At 43.5% G+C, this 10,000-nt stretch overlaps 2 protein-coding genes across 5 annotated transcripts in view; one reads left to right on the forward strand and one right to left on the reverse strand.

Moving 5' to 3' along the window:
- LOC139747986 (equilibrative nucleoside transporter 1-like) overlaps positions 1 to 10,000 on the reverse strand; it is a 177,951-nt gene that overhangs the window by 66,225 nt on the left and 101,726 nt on the right. The gene's annotated exons all lie outside the window — the stretch shown is intronic.
- The window catches only part of LOC139747985 (neuropeptide SIFamide receptor-like), a 140,286-nt gene continuing 131,883 nt past the window's right edge, over positions 1,598 to 10,000 (forward strand). Inside the window, exon 1 of the mRNA XM_071660507.1 lies at positions 1,598 to 2,144. The gene's annotated coding sequence lies outside the window, so the exon portion shown is untranslated. The remainder of the gene's footprint in view (positions 2,145 to 10,000) is intronic.

The raw sequence follows: 10,000 nt of genomic DNA on the forward strand, positions 1-10,000 counted from the left end.
ACATCATAAATAAGGGGTTAGAGATGGGGGTACATCATAAATAAGGGGTTCGAGATGGGGTACATCATAAATAAGGGGTTCGAGATGGGGGTACATCATATATAAGGGGTTCGAGATGGGGGTACATCATAAATAAGGGGTTAGAGATGGGGGTACATCATAAATAAGGGGTTCGAGATGGGGGTACATCATAAATAAGGGGTTCGAGATGGGGGTACATCATAAATAAGGGGTTCGAGATGGGGGTACATCATATATAAGGGGTTCGAGATGGGGGTACATCATAAATAAGGGGTTCGAGATGGGGGTACATCATATATAAGGGGTTCGAGATGGGGGTACATCATAAATAAGGGGTTCGAGATGGGGGTACATCATATATAAGGGGTTCGAGATGGGGGTACATCATAAGTGTGGGGTGGCATGGAAGTGCATGGAGGTCTATGAAAATTAGATTTATTGCACAACCTTTCGGTCCCTGACGAGGTTATCTAATGTAGGACGCCAGCAGAAACATGAATTTATAATTTAGAGAAAGATAGTATAGCAGAAGGCTCCTCCCTCCCTCCCAGTCATCACTATAGATGGAGACAGGATAGTATAGCAGAAGGCTCCTCCCTCCCCACCCACCACTATAGATGGAGACAGGATAGTATAGCAGAAGGCTCCTCCCTCCCCACCCACCACTATAGATGGAGACAGGATAGTACAGCAGAAGGCTCCTCCGTCCCTCACTCACCACTATAGATGGAGACAGGATAGTCCAGCAGATGGTTCAGAGGATGAAAATGAGAGCAGGGATAGAAGGGATGGGTTGCCACAGTGGGATAGAGACCAGCCACGACATAGAAGGATGATGGAGACACAGACGTGGATGAGATGGGATGGGTCAGCCAACGTACAAGGACCTGGGGAGTCCTTTAGGGGAAGTTAACAGTAATTACTATCCTACGTCACCCCAGATGGGGAGCTTAGATAAATGCCCATTGACGAACCAGCTTTGGGATCGTATTGACGACTTGTTAATAGGGTGATTAGCCATGCCAGACCAGCAAGCTTGGGGGCTCCAGGGCGTGTGTAAGTTGAGGAGAGAGAGTGGAGGGCGTGGGTAAGTTGAGGAGAGAGAGTGGAGGGCGTGGGTAAGTTGAGGAGAGAGAGTGGAGGGCGTGGGTAAGTTGAGGAGAGAGAGTGGGAGGGCGTGGGTAAGTTGAGGAAAGAGTGGAGAGCGTGGGTAAGTTGAGGAGAGAGAGTGGAGGGCGTGGGTAAGTTGAGGAGAGAGAGTGGGAGGGCGTGGGTAAGTTGAGGAGAGAGTGGAGGGCGTGGGTAAGTTGAGGAGAGAGAGTGGGAGGGCGTGGGTGAAGTAAGTCTGTTTGTATTAACAGGCAATTGGGTGCTCAAAACGCTGCTCTCACTTGAGAGAGAGAGAGAGAGAGAGAGAGAGAGAGAGAGAGAGAGAGAGAGAGAGAGAGAGAGAGAGAGAGAGAGAGAGAGAGAGAGACCTTTTCCAAACAGCTCGCGACACACGATTGAGGGTTGAGGTGTGCAAGTGGCGGCGCTGGCAACGCTGGCGGCGCTGGCAGCAGCTGGGTGGCTGGGTGGCTGGCTGGGTGGCTGGCTGGGTGGCAGCCGGGAGCTATACCAGATCAGATCCACCTCGGTCGTCCACAAGGCAACACCTGCGTGGTGGCGCTGCTGCCCTCCCCCGGCGCACGGCCAACTTTTCAAACGCTCTAGCTCCGTGGTGTCATCCAACCTCAGTGTTTACATTTTCCCCCCACCTTCTTTCCCCCTCTCTCCACCCAACCATTACTGACATTATCTACGATAATTTCTTCATCATTTTTTTGGGGGGAAGGATAACGAGTGATTCTCCAAACTTAATATAGATCAAACTTTATATACACAAAGTGTCACACTGAGAAGTATATCTTACCCACCAGAAAACAAACTTCAGTATATACATATATATATATTTTCCATTGTGAAAAAAGTCAGTTACATGCAAAAAAAAAAAAAAGGACATTGATGTTGATGATTTAACTTCTCTTTCTCTCCAGTGATAAAGAAAAGATATACATGAAACAGACTTCGATAGAAGAGTTAGCAGAAAATATAGAGTTTTGAACTACGTTAGAAGTAAATAGGTAAGTGAATTGATCTTATTTCTAATACATTATGTGGAGGGGTTTCATATAACACTTTTATCTTATTCAATATACAAGTTTGCTATTCATACTACATATTTACGAGAGGTGTATATATATATATATATATATATATATATATATATATATATATATATATATATATATATATATATATATATATATGCAAATGACTCGATATGTATTTAAAAATGGTTTTTTTTTTTCGACGATATGAGATCACCAATGTACATATTGTTTTTTTATTTGCATCTAATCATATTGCTATCATTTGCCTTTTTAAAAGACAATGGTTCTGTGTTAGACGGAAGTCTGGCCATGTGTTCAATAACTTCAGGAATTTTGAACCCAGAATCGTTCATTGGTTAATTAAAAGATGTGTAATGAGACGCTGGCTTTAACTAGATGGATTTTTAATCCTTTGAAATGATAATACCTAATGTTAGAGATTGGTAAATGATCACAATGTTCAAATAACAAGTCATAGACCTTTTGAACTGTCTTTGAAAATGTTCAATATCGGGGTATAAATACTGTCTCTCTCACTTGTCTATCAAAATGTTCAATATCAGGTCACGTACACGTTCACCAGTCTATCAAAATGTTCAATACTAGGTCACGCACACGTTCACCAGTCTATCAAAATGTTCAAAACCAGGCCATGCACACGTTCACCAGTCTATCAAAATGTTCAATACTAGGTCATGTACACGTTCACCAGTCTATCAAAATGTTCAAAACTAGGTCACGCACCTTCTTCCCAGTGTATCAGAATGTTCAATATCAAACCATACATTTTTCCATAAACCTTCGATCCATGCCTAGCTCAATGTTCATCGCTACCCACTGATATCACTGAACATTTGAACGAAAGGCAATGACGAACCTTGAACATATTCTAAAACGAAAAAAGAAATCCACTCCATCTCGATTGTGCAACTAACATTTTATTATACTTTTATTTAATCGCTGTGTTAAATGTAAATGATTGTAAACAACAAATGAACAGATTCAGTATTTGAACATTGACTGGAGAAAAAATATATATCCGTCAATCTCAAACGTCTATTCACTATCCAAATCAATATATACATTTTTTTTTGTTTCTCTTCAAGGGATGGGAACAGTTGGGAACAATATACATTTTATTATTACCATTTTTCTCATCTTTCTTATCATTTGAGTCGTTTCCTGTCATTGTATTTAATAACGCGTGGGTTTAAAAAGCAATTAAATGCGTTATCATAACAAGGATTGACTTTGAAAGATATTTAGAAAAGACTTTTCAAAAGATGATTCAAAGATAATTTGAACATACTTAGAAGGATGTTAATATGGCTATATCATTTTAACAAAACGAAGGGGTGATGTTAAACTCCAAGAAACAATGTTTAAATACCTATGTTAAAGTTAGATTAACTTAAAACCTTCGAAAGATGATTAAAAGATAATCCGATCATATTTAGAGCGATGTTAATATGACTGTCAGGTTAAATCTAACAACGGGGATGTAATTTTAATCTCAATGGACCATTGTTTATATACACATGTCTTAAAGTTAAACTAACTTTTATATAATATTAACATATGTGATATATCACCGAATATATATATATATATATATATATATATATATATATCCAACTGTATCAATACATCAACAAAGACATTTAATTCAAATGCCCCCCTTAAAAAAAAAACCCGGTAACAAACGTACCATAAGCGTTTAAAAGGTCACGAATTAAATTCCTCTACCTGGTGATGTTGTATTTTTTTTGGCCTTGATGATGTCTAAATCATCTCTGGCCTTACCATGTCTGCCGTGATGGGTAAGAAGGGAGGGATATGGGTAAAGAGGAGGAGAAGAAGGTAAGGGCCAAACCCATCTTCAGGGGCTAATGGGGAGGTGTCGATGGGGAGTCTAAGGAGAAAAAACATGAAAGACAGGAAACATGTGTACCCCCAGTTATGAATATAAACACATCATCATTATTTCTGCTCTGTTTTGATTTACGAGTCTCCATTTCTCCACTAATTACCTTAGAAGGTACTTAAGCCTCGTTCTTAATGGTGATTGGAGATATATATGACGTATGAGTGGTAAAGACTGAAAAAGATGAGATCGTTCGATTGAGCTAAGAAGTCAGGAAAAGGAGTGTTGAGATTTGACAGCGATGCGTTTTTTTTAGAAACCTTCTGTTTGATCGTCTGTTCAAGTGATCCGTTATCTTTAGAAACCTTCTGTTTGATCTTCTGTCCAAGCGATTCGTTATCTTTAGAAAACTTCCAATATACAAAAAAAAAAAAAAATTACGGGAGAATGTCTGGTTTTGGAATTATCGTGAACACCTGAAGAAGGCCCTGAGGAAGAGATCGTGAACACCTGAAGAAGGCGCTGAAGAAGAGAATTCGACTGGGGGGTCATGATTCAGCCTTAACGACCCTTAACACTCGATTGGGCTAAGCCTAAACACCCCCCCTCTACAGCCACGAACCAACCAGTTAGCAACAGCCGCCCTTCGAGCACCAGAACCTCTGGGTCTCTGGCCCTTTGCCTCGCAGGACACACGCCGAAGGAGGAGGAGGACTGACAGCAGTTCGAATAGTCTTCAGGGGCTTCGAGTACCACTCCCTTCCCTCCTCCTTCTTCGTCATCCTAGAAAACTCTACCCTTATCTCCACTCTCTACCCTTATCTCCACTCTCTACCCTTATCTCCACTCTCTACCCTTATCTCCACTCTCTACCCTTATCTCCACTCTCTACCCTTATCTCCACTCTCTACCCTTATCTCCACTCTCTACCCTTATCTCCACTCTCTACCCTTATCTCCACTCTCTATCCTTATCTCCACTCTCTACCCTTATCTCCACTCTCTACCCTTATCTCCACTCTCTACCCTTATCTCCACTCTCTACCCTTATCTCCACTCTCTACTCTTATCTCCAGTCTCTACCCTTATCTCCACTCTCTACCCTTATCTCCACTCTCTACCCTTATCTCCAGTCTCTACCCTTATCTCCACTCTCTACCCTTATCTCCACTCTCTACCCTTATCTCCACCCTTCAGGGGCCGGAGTTCTGAAAGTCTTTCCTTCAGCTCTGAGTTCATTTGTGGATGATTTCACACCGGGGGGGTCCTGAAGGAGGACCGTTCTCCTTCGGCAGTAGAAGCTAAGGGCATCTATCGACCAAGGAAGAGAGGGAGTGTGTGTGTGTGTGTGTGTGTGTGTGTGTGTGTGTGTGTGTGTGTGTGTGTGTGTGTGTGTGTCAGAGTGAATCAATGCCTGTGTTCTACGTCAAGGGTCAAGTTCCCCCAGGAGACATTCACTCGCTCTTGGAGGGAAAGACACAAGGCTCTTAGATTAACCCGACCTGACGGGAAATTGGAAACTCTTGACCTCACATCATCACTTCTATCACAACCTCACCATTCTTATTTTCATGTAATGATGGTTTCCTTCACTCTCTTTCAATCACAACCTCACCATTCTTGAACACGATGGTACGACCCTTGAGCACGACGGTACGACCCTTGAGCACGATGGTACGATCCTTGAACACGATGGTACGACCCTTGAGCACGACGGTATGACCCCTTGAGCATACGACCCCCTTGAGCACGACGGTACGATCCTTGAGCACGACGGTACGACTCCTTGAGCACGACGGTACGACTCCTTGAGCACGACGGTACGATCCTTGAGCACGACGGTACGAAACCCTTGAGCACGACGGTACGACCCCTTGAGCACGACGGTACGACCCCTTGAGCACGACGGTACGACCCCTTGAGCACGACGGTACGACCCCTTGAGCACGACGGTACGACCCCTTGAGCACGACGGTACGACCCCTTGAGCACGACGGTACGAAACCCTTGAGCACGACGGTACGACCCCTTGAGCACGACGGCACGACCCCTTGAGCACGACGGTACGACCCCTTGAGCACGACGGTACGACCCTTGAGCACGACGGTCTGGTGGCCTGTGCCTTGACCTGACCTTCATCACAACGGATAAGGATTATAACACCATAGGGGCGAAGACCATCTGAGAAGAAGACCAACTGCGAAGAAGACCATCTGCGAAGAAAATCTGCGGAGAAGACCATCTGCGAAGAAGACCAATATGGCTCAGAACTAATCAGGCTTCGAGAGAGAGAGAGAGAGAGAGAGAGAGAGAGAGAGAGAGAGAGAGAGAGAGAGAGAGAGAGAGAGAGAGAGAGAGAGAGAGAGAGTAATTGGCGCCCACATCAATTCGCTCCCCCGGGGCAGGTGGGAGAGAAAATATTACTTAGAAAATAATCATGTAATCAGTTCATCCACTCACTCTCTCTCTCTCTCTCTCTCTCTCTCTCTCTCTCTCTCTCTCTCTCTCTCTCTCTCTCTCTCTCTCTCTCTCTCTCGGCTCATAATCAAGCAACGGCGAGCCAGCCCTTCCAAGCAACGGTATGTGTGTGTTAGGTGCCACACCTCACCCACAATACATTGACATCCGTAACTTTCCATTCTTAGTGTTGTATATCCGCTTAGCTTTTCGTATATCAGCTTATCTTTACGTATATCCGCTTATATTTTCGTATATCCGCTTATCTTTTCGTCTATCAGTTTATCTTTTCGTATATCAGCTTATCTTTTCGTATATCAGCTTATCTTTTCGTATATCCGCTTACCTTTTCGTATATCAGCTTCTCTTTTCGTATATCCGCTTAGCTTTTCGTATATCAGCTTCTCTTTTCGTATATCAGCTTATCTTTTCGCATATCAGCTTATCTTTTCGTAAATCGTATCACTAAGCTTCTTCAAAAGTTTTCCCTCTACTGTTGTATTTAAGATATCTCTCTCTCTCTCTCTCTCTCTCTCTCTCTCTCTCTCTCTCTCTCTCTCTCTCTCTCTCTCTCTCTCTCCATTTCCTTTGCTTGTATCCATATCTTGTTCATTACCCCATTCCCATCACCACTACCCATATGGGTAAGGTGAAAATTAGATAGGTCCCTCCCCTGATGATGTGATTATGACACGAAAGTGCACTTGTGAACTTATCGTGTTTCATTTCCCCCGTGGACTCATAGGAATATATATATATATATATATATATATATATATATATATATATATATATATATATATATATATATATATAATTTTTTTTTTTTTTTTTTTATACTTTGTCGCTGTCTCCCGCGTTTGCGAGGTAGCGCAAGGAAACAGACGAAAGAAATGGCCCAACCCCCCCCCCCCATACACATGTACATACACACGTCCACACACGCAAATATACATACCTACACAGCTTTCCATGGTTTACCCCAGACGCTTCACATGCCTTGATTCAATCCACTGACAGCACGTCAACCCCTGTATACCACATCGCTCCAATTCACTCTATTCCTTGCCCTCCTTTCACCCTCCTGCATGTTCAGGCCCCGATCACACAAAATCTTTTTCACTCCATCTTTCCACCTCCAATTTGGTCTCCCTCTTCTCCTCGTTCCCTCCACCTCCGACACATATATCCTCTTGGTCAATCTTTCCTCACTCATTCTCTCCATGTGCCCAAACCATTTCAAAACACCCTCTTCTGCTCTCTCAACCACGCTCTTTTTATTTCCACACATCTCTCTTACCCTTACGTTACTTACTCGATCAAACCACCTCACACCACACATTGTCCTCAAACATCTCATTTCCAGCACATCCATCCTCCTGCGCACAACTCTATCCATAGCCCACGCCTCGCAACCATACAACATTGTTGGAACCACTATTCCTTCAAACATACCCATTTTTGCTTTCCGAGATAATGTTCTCGACTTCCACACATTTTTCAAGGCTCCCAAAATTTTCGCCCCCTCCCCCACCCTATGATCCACTTCCGCTTCCATGGTTCTATCCGCTGACAGATCCACTCCCAGATATCTAAAACACTTCACTTCCTCCAGTTTTTCTCCATTCAAACTCACCTCCCAATTGACTTGACCCTCAACCCTACTGTACCTAATAACCTTGCTCTTATTCACATTTACTCTTAACTTTCTTCTTCCACACACTTTACCAAACTCAGTCACCAGCTTCTGCAGTTTCTCACATGAATCAGCCACCAGCGCTGTATCATCGGCGAACAACAACTGACTCACTTCCCAAGCTCTCTCATCCCCAACAGACTTCATACTTGCCCCTCTTTCCAGGACTCTTGCATTTACCTCCCTAACAACCCCATCCATAAACAAATTAAACAACCATGGAGACATCACACACCCCTGCCGCAAACCTACATTCACTGAGAACCAATATATATATATATATATATATATATATATATATATATATATATATATATATATATATATATATATATATATATATATATATATATATATATATATATATATATATATATATACATATGGGCAATTATAATTGCTACAGTATAACTAACCATAATTTCTTTCCATACAAAGACTGAAAAAAACTGCTACAAAAATTACCACTGCTATCCCTCCCACTACTATAAGAAGTGCCACTGCAATTGTTAATACCATAATCACCACTTCTACCACTACAGTAATGACCACTACGAACTTTAATCACTCCCCCTTACAATAATCGTAGTGCTTAAACTCTATCCACCCATACACACACACACTGCACAAAAGTCCCCTCCCTCACCACCACCCCATCACACACCCCCCCCCACACAAAGAAAACGATTCGCCAAGAGTAATAACCACTTCGATTGGTAGTTTACCAGTCCCTGTAACTACAACGGAACCCACTACGATTGGTACTGTAGTTACCACCCCTATCACACCCTACCACACCACCACCACTACAACAACGGGTATAGATTTCTTCAACGTTTGAGCTAATTAAGAAAAACTGGCCATGGGTAATTGTCTTCCCCAACACAAGGCAGTCCAGTGTAATTGGCTCCAACGAGGCCACAAGGATGGGGGTCGATGACTGTGTTGGAGATGAGGGTCATATTGGTGGTGAGGGGAGGTTGTTGGAGATGAGGGTGGTGTTGGTGAGGGGGGGTTTGTTGGAGATGAGGGGGGGTATTGGTGGAAGGGGTGTTGGAGATGCTGGTGATGGCGATGGCAACGCTATCCCCTCACTCTCCCCTCACTGTTCCCTCAGTGTCCCCTCACTGTATCCTCACTGTTCCCTCACTCTCCCCTCACTGTCCCTTCACTGTATCCTCAGTGTCCCCTCATTGTATCCTCACTGTATCCTCACTCTCCCCTCACTGTTCCCTAACCATCCCCTTATTGTTCCCTAACTGTCCCCTCATTCTTCCCTCACTGTCCCCTCATTGTATCCTCACTGTATCCTCACTCTCCCCTCACTGTTCCCTAACCATCCCCTTATTGTTCCCTCACTGTCCCCTCATTCTCCCCTCATTGTCCCCTCATTCTTCCCTCATTGTCCCCTCATTGTATCCTCACTGTATCCTCACTCTCCCCTCACTGTATCCCTAACCATCCCCTCACTGTATCCTCACTGTCCCCTCATTCTTCCCAAATTGTCCCCTCATTCTTCCCTCATTGTCCCCTCATTGTATCCTCACTGTATCCTCACTCTCCCCTCACTGTATCCCTAACCATCCCCTCACTGTATCCTCACTCTCCCCTCATTCTTCCCTAACTGTCCCCTCATTCTTCCCTCATTGTCCCCTCACCGTTCACAAGACTTCCACCCAGGCCCTGAGCCCTTTCTCAATAATGGTCCATATTCCCCATTTAATCTAGGTGATGGTGTATCTCTTCGCCCCCATTTACACCTAAGACCCATTTCTCATTTACATTTCTCTATCCCTTCCTTTACCTAGAA

Source organism: Panulirus ornatus, chromosome 71, assembly GCF_036320965.1.
Source record: "Panulirus ornatus isolate Po-2019 chromosome 71, ASM3632096v1, whole genome shotgun sequence".
Lineage (NCBI taxonomy): Eukaryota > Metazoa > Arthropoda > Malacostraca > Decapoda > Palinuridae > Panulirus > Panulirus ornatus.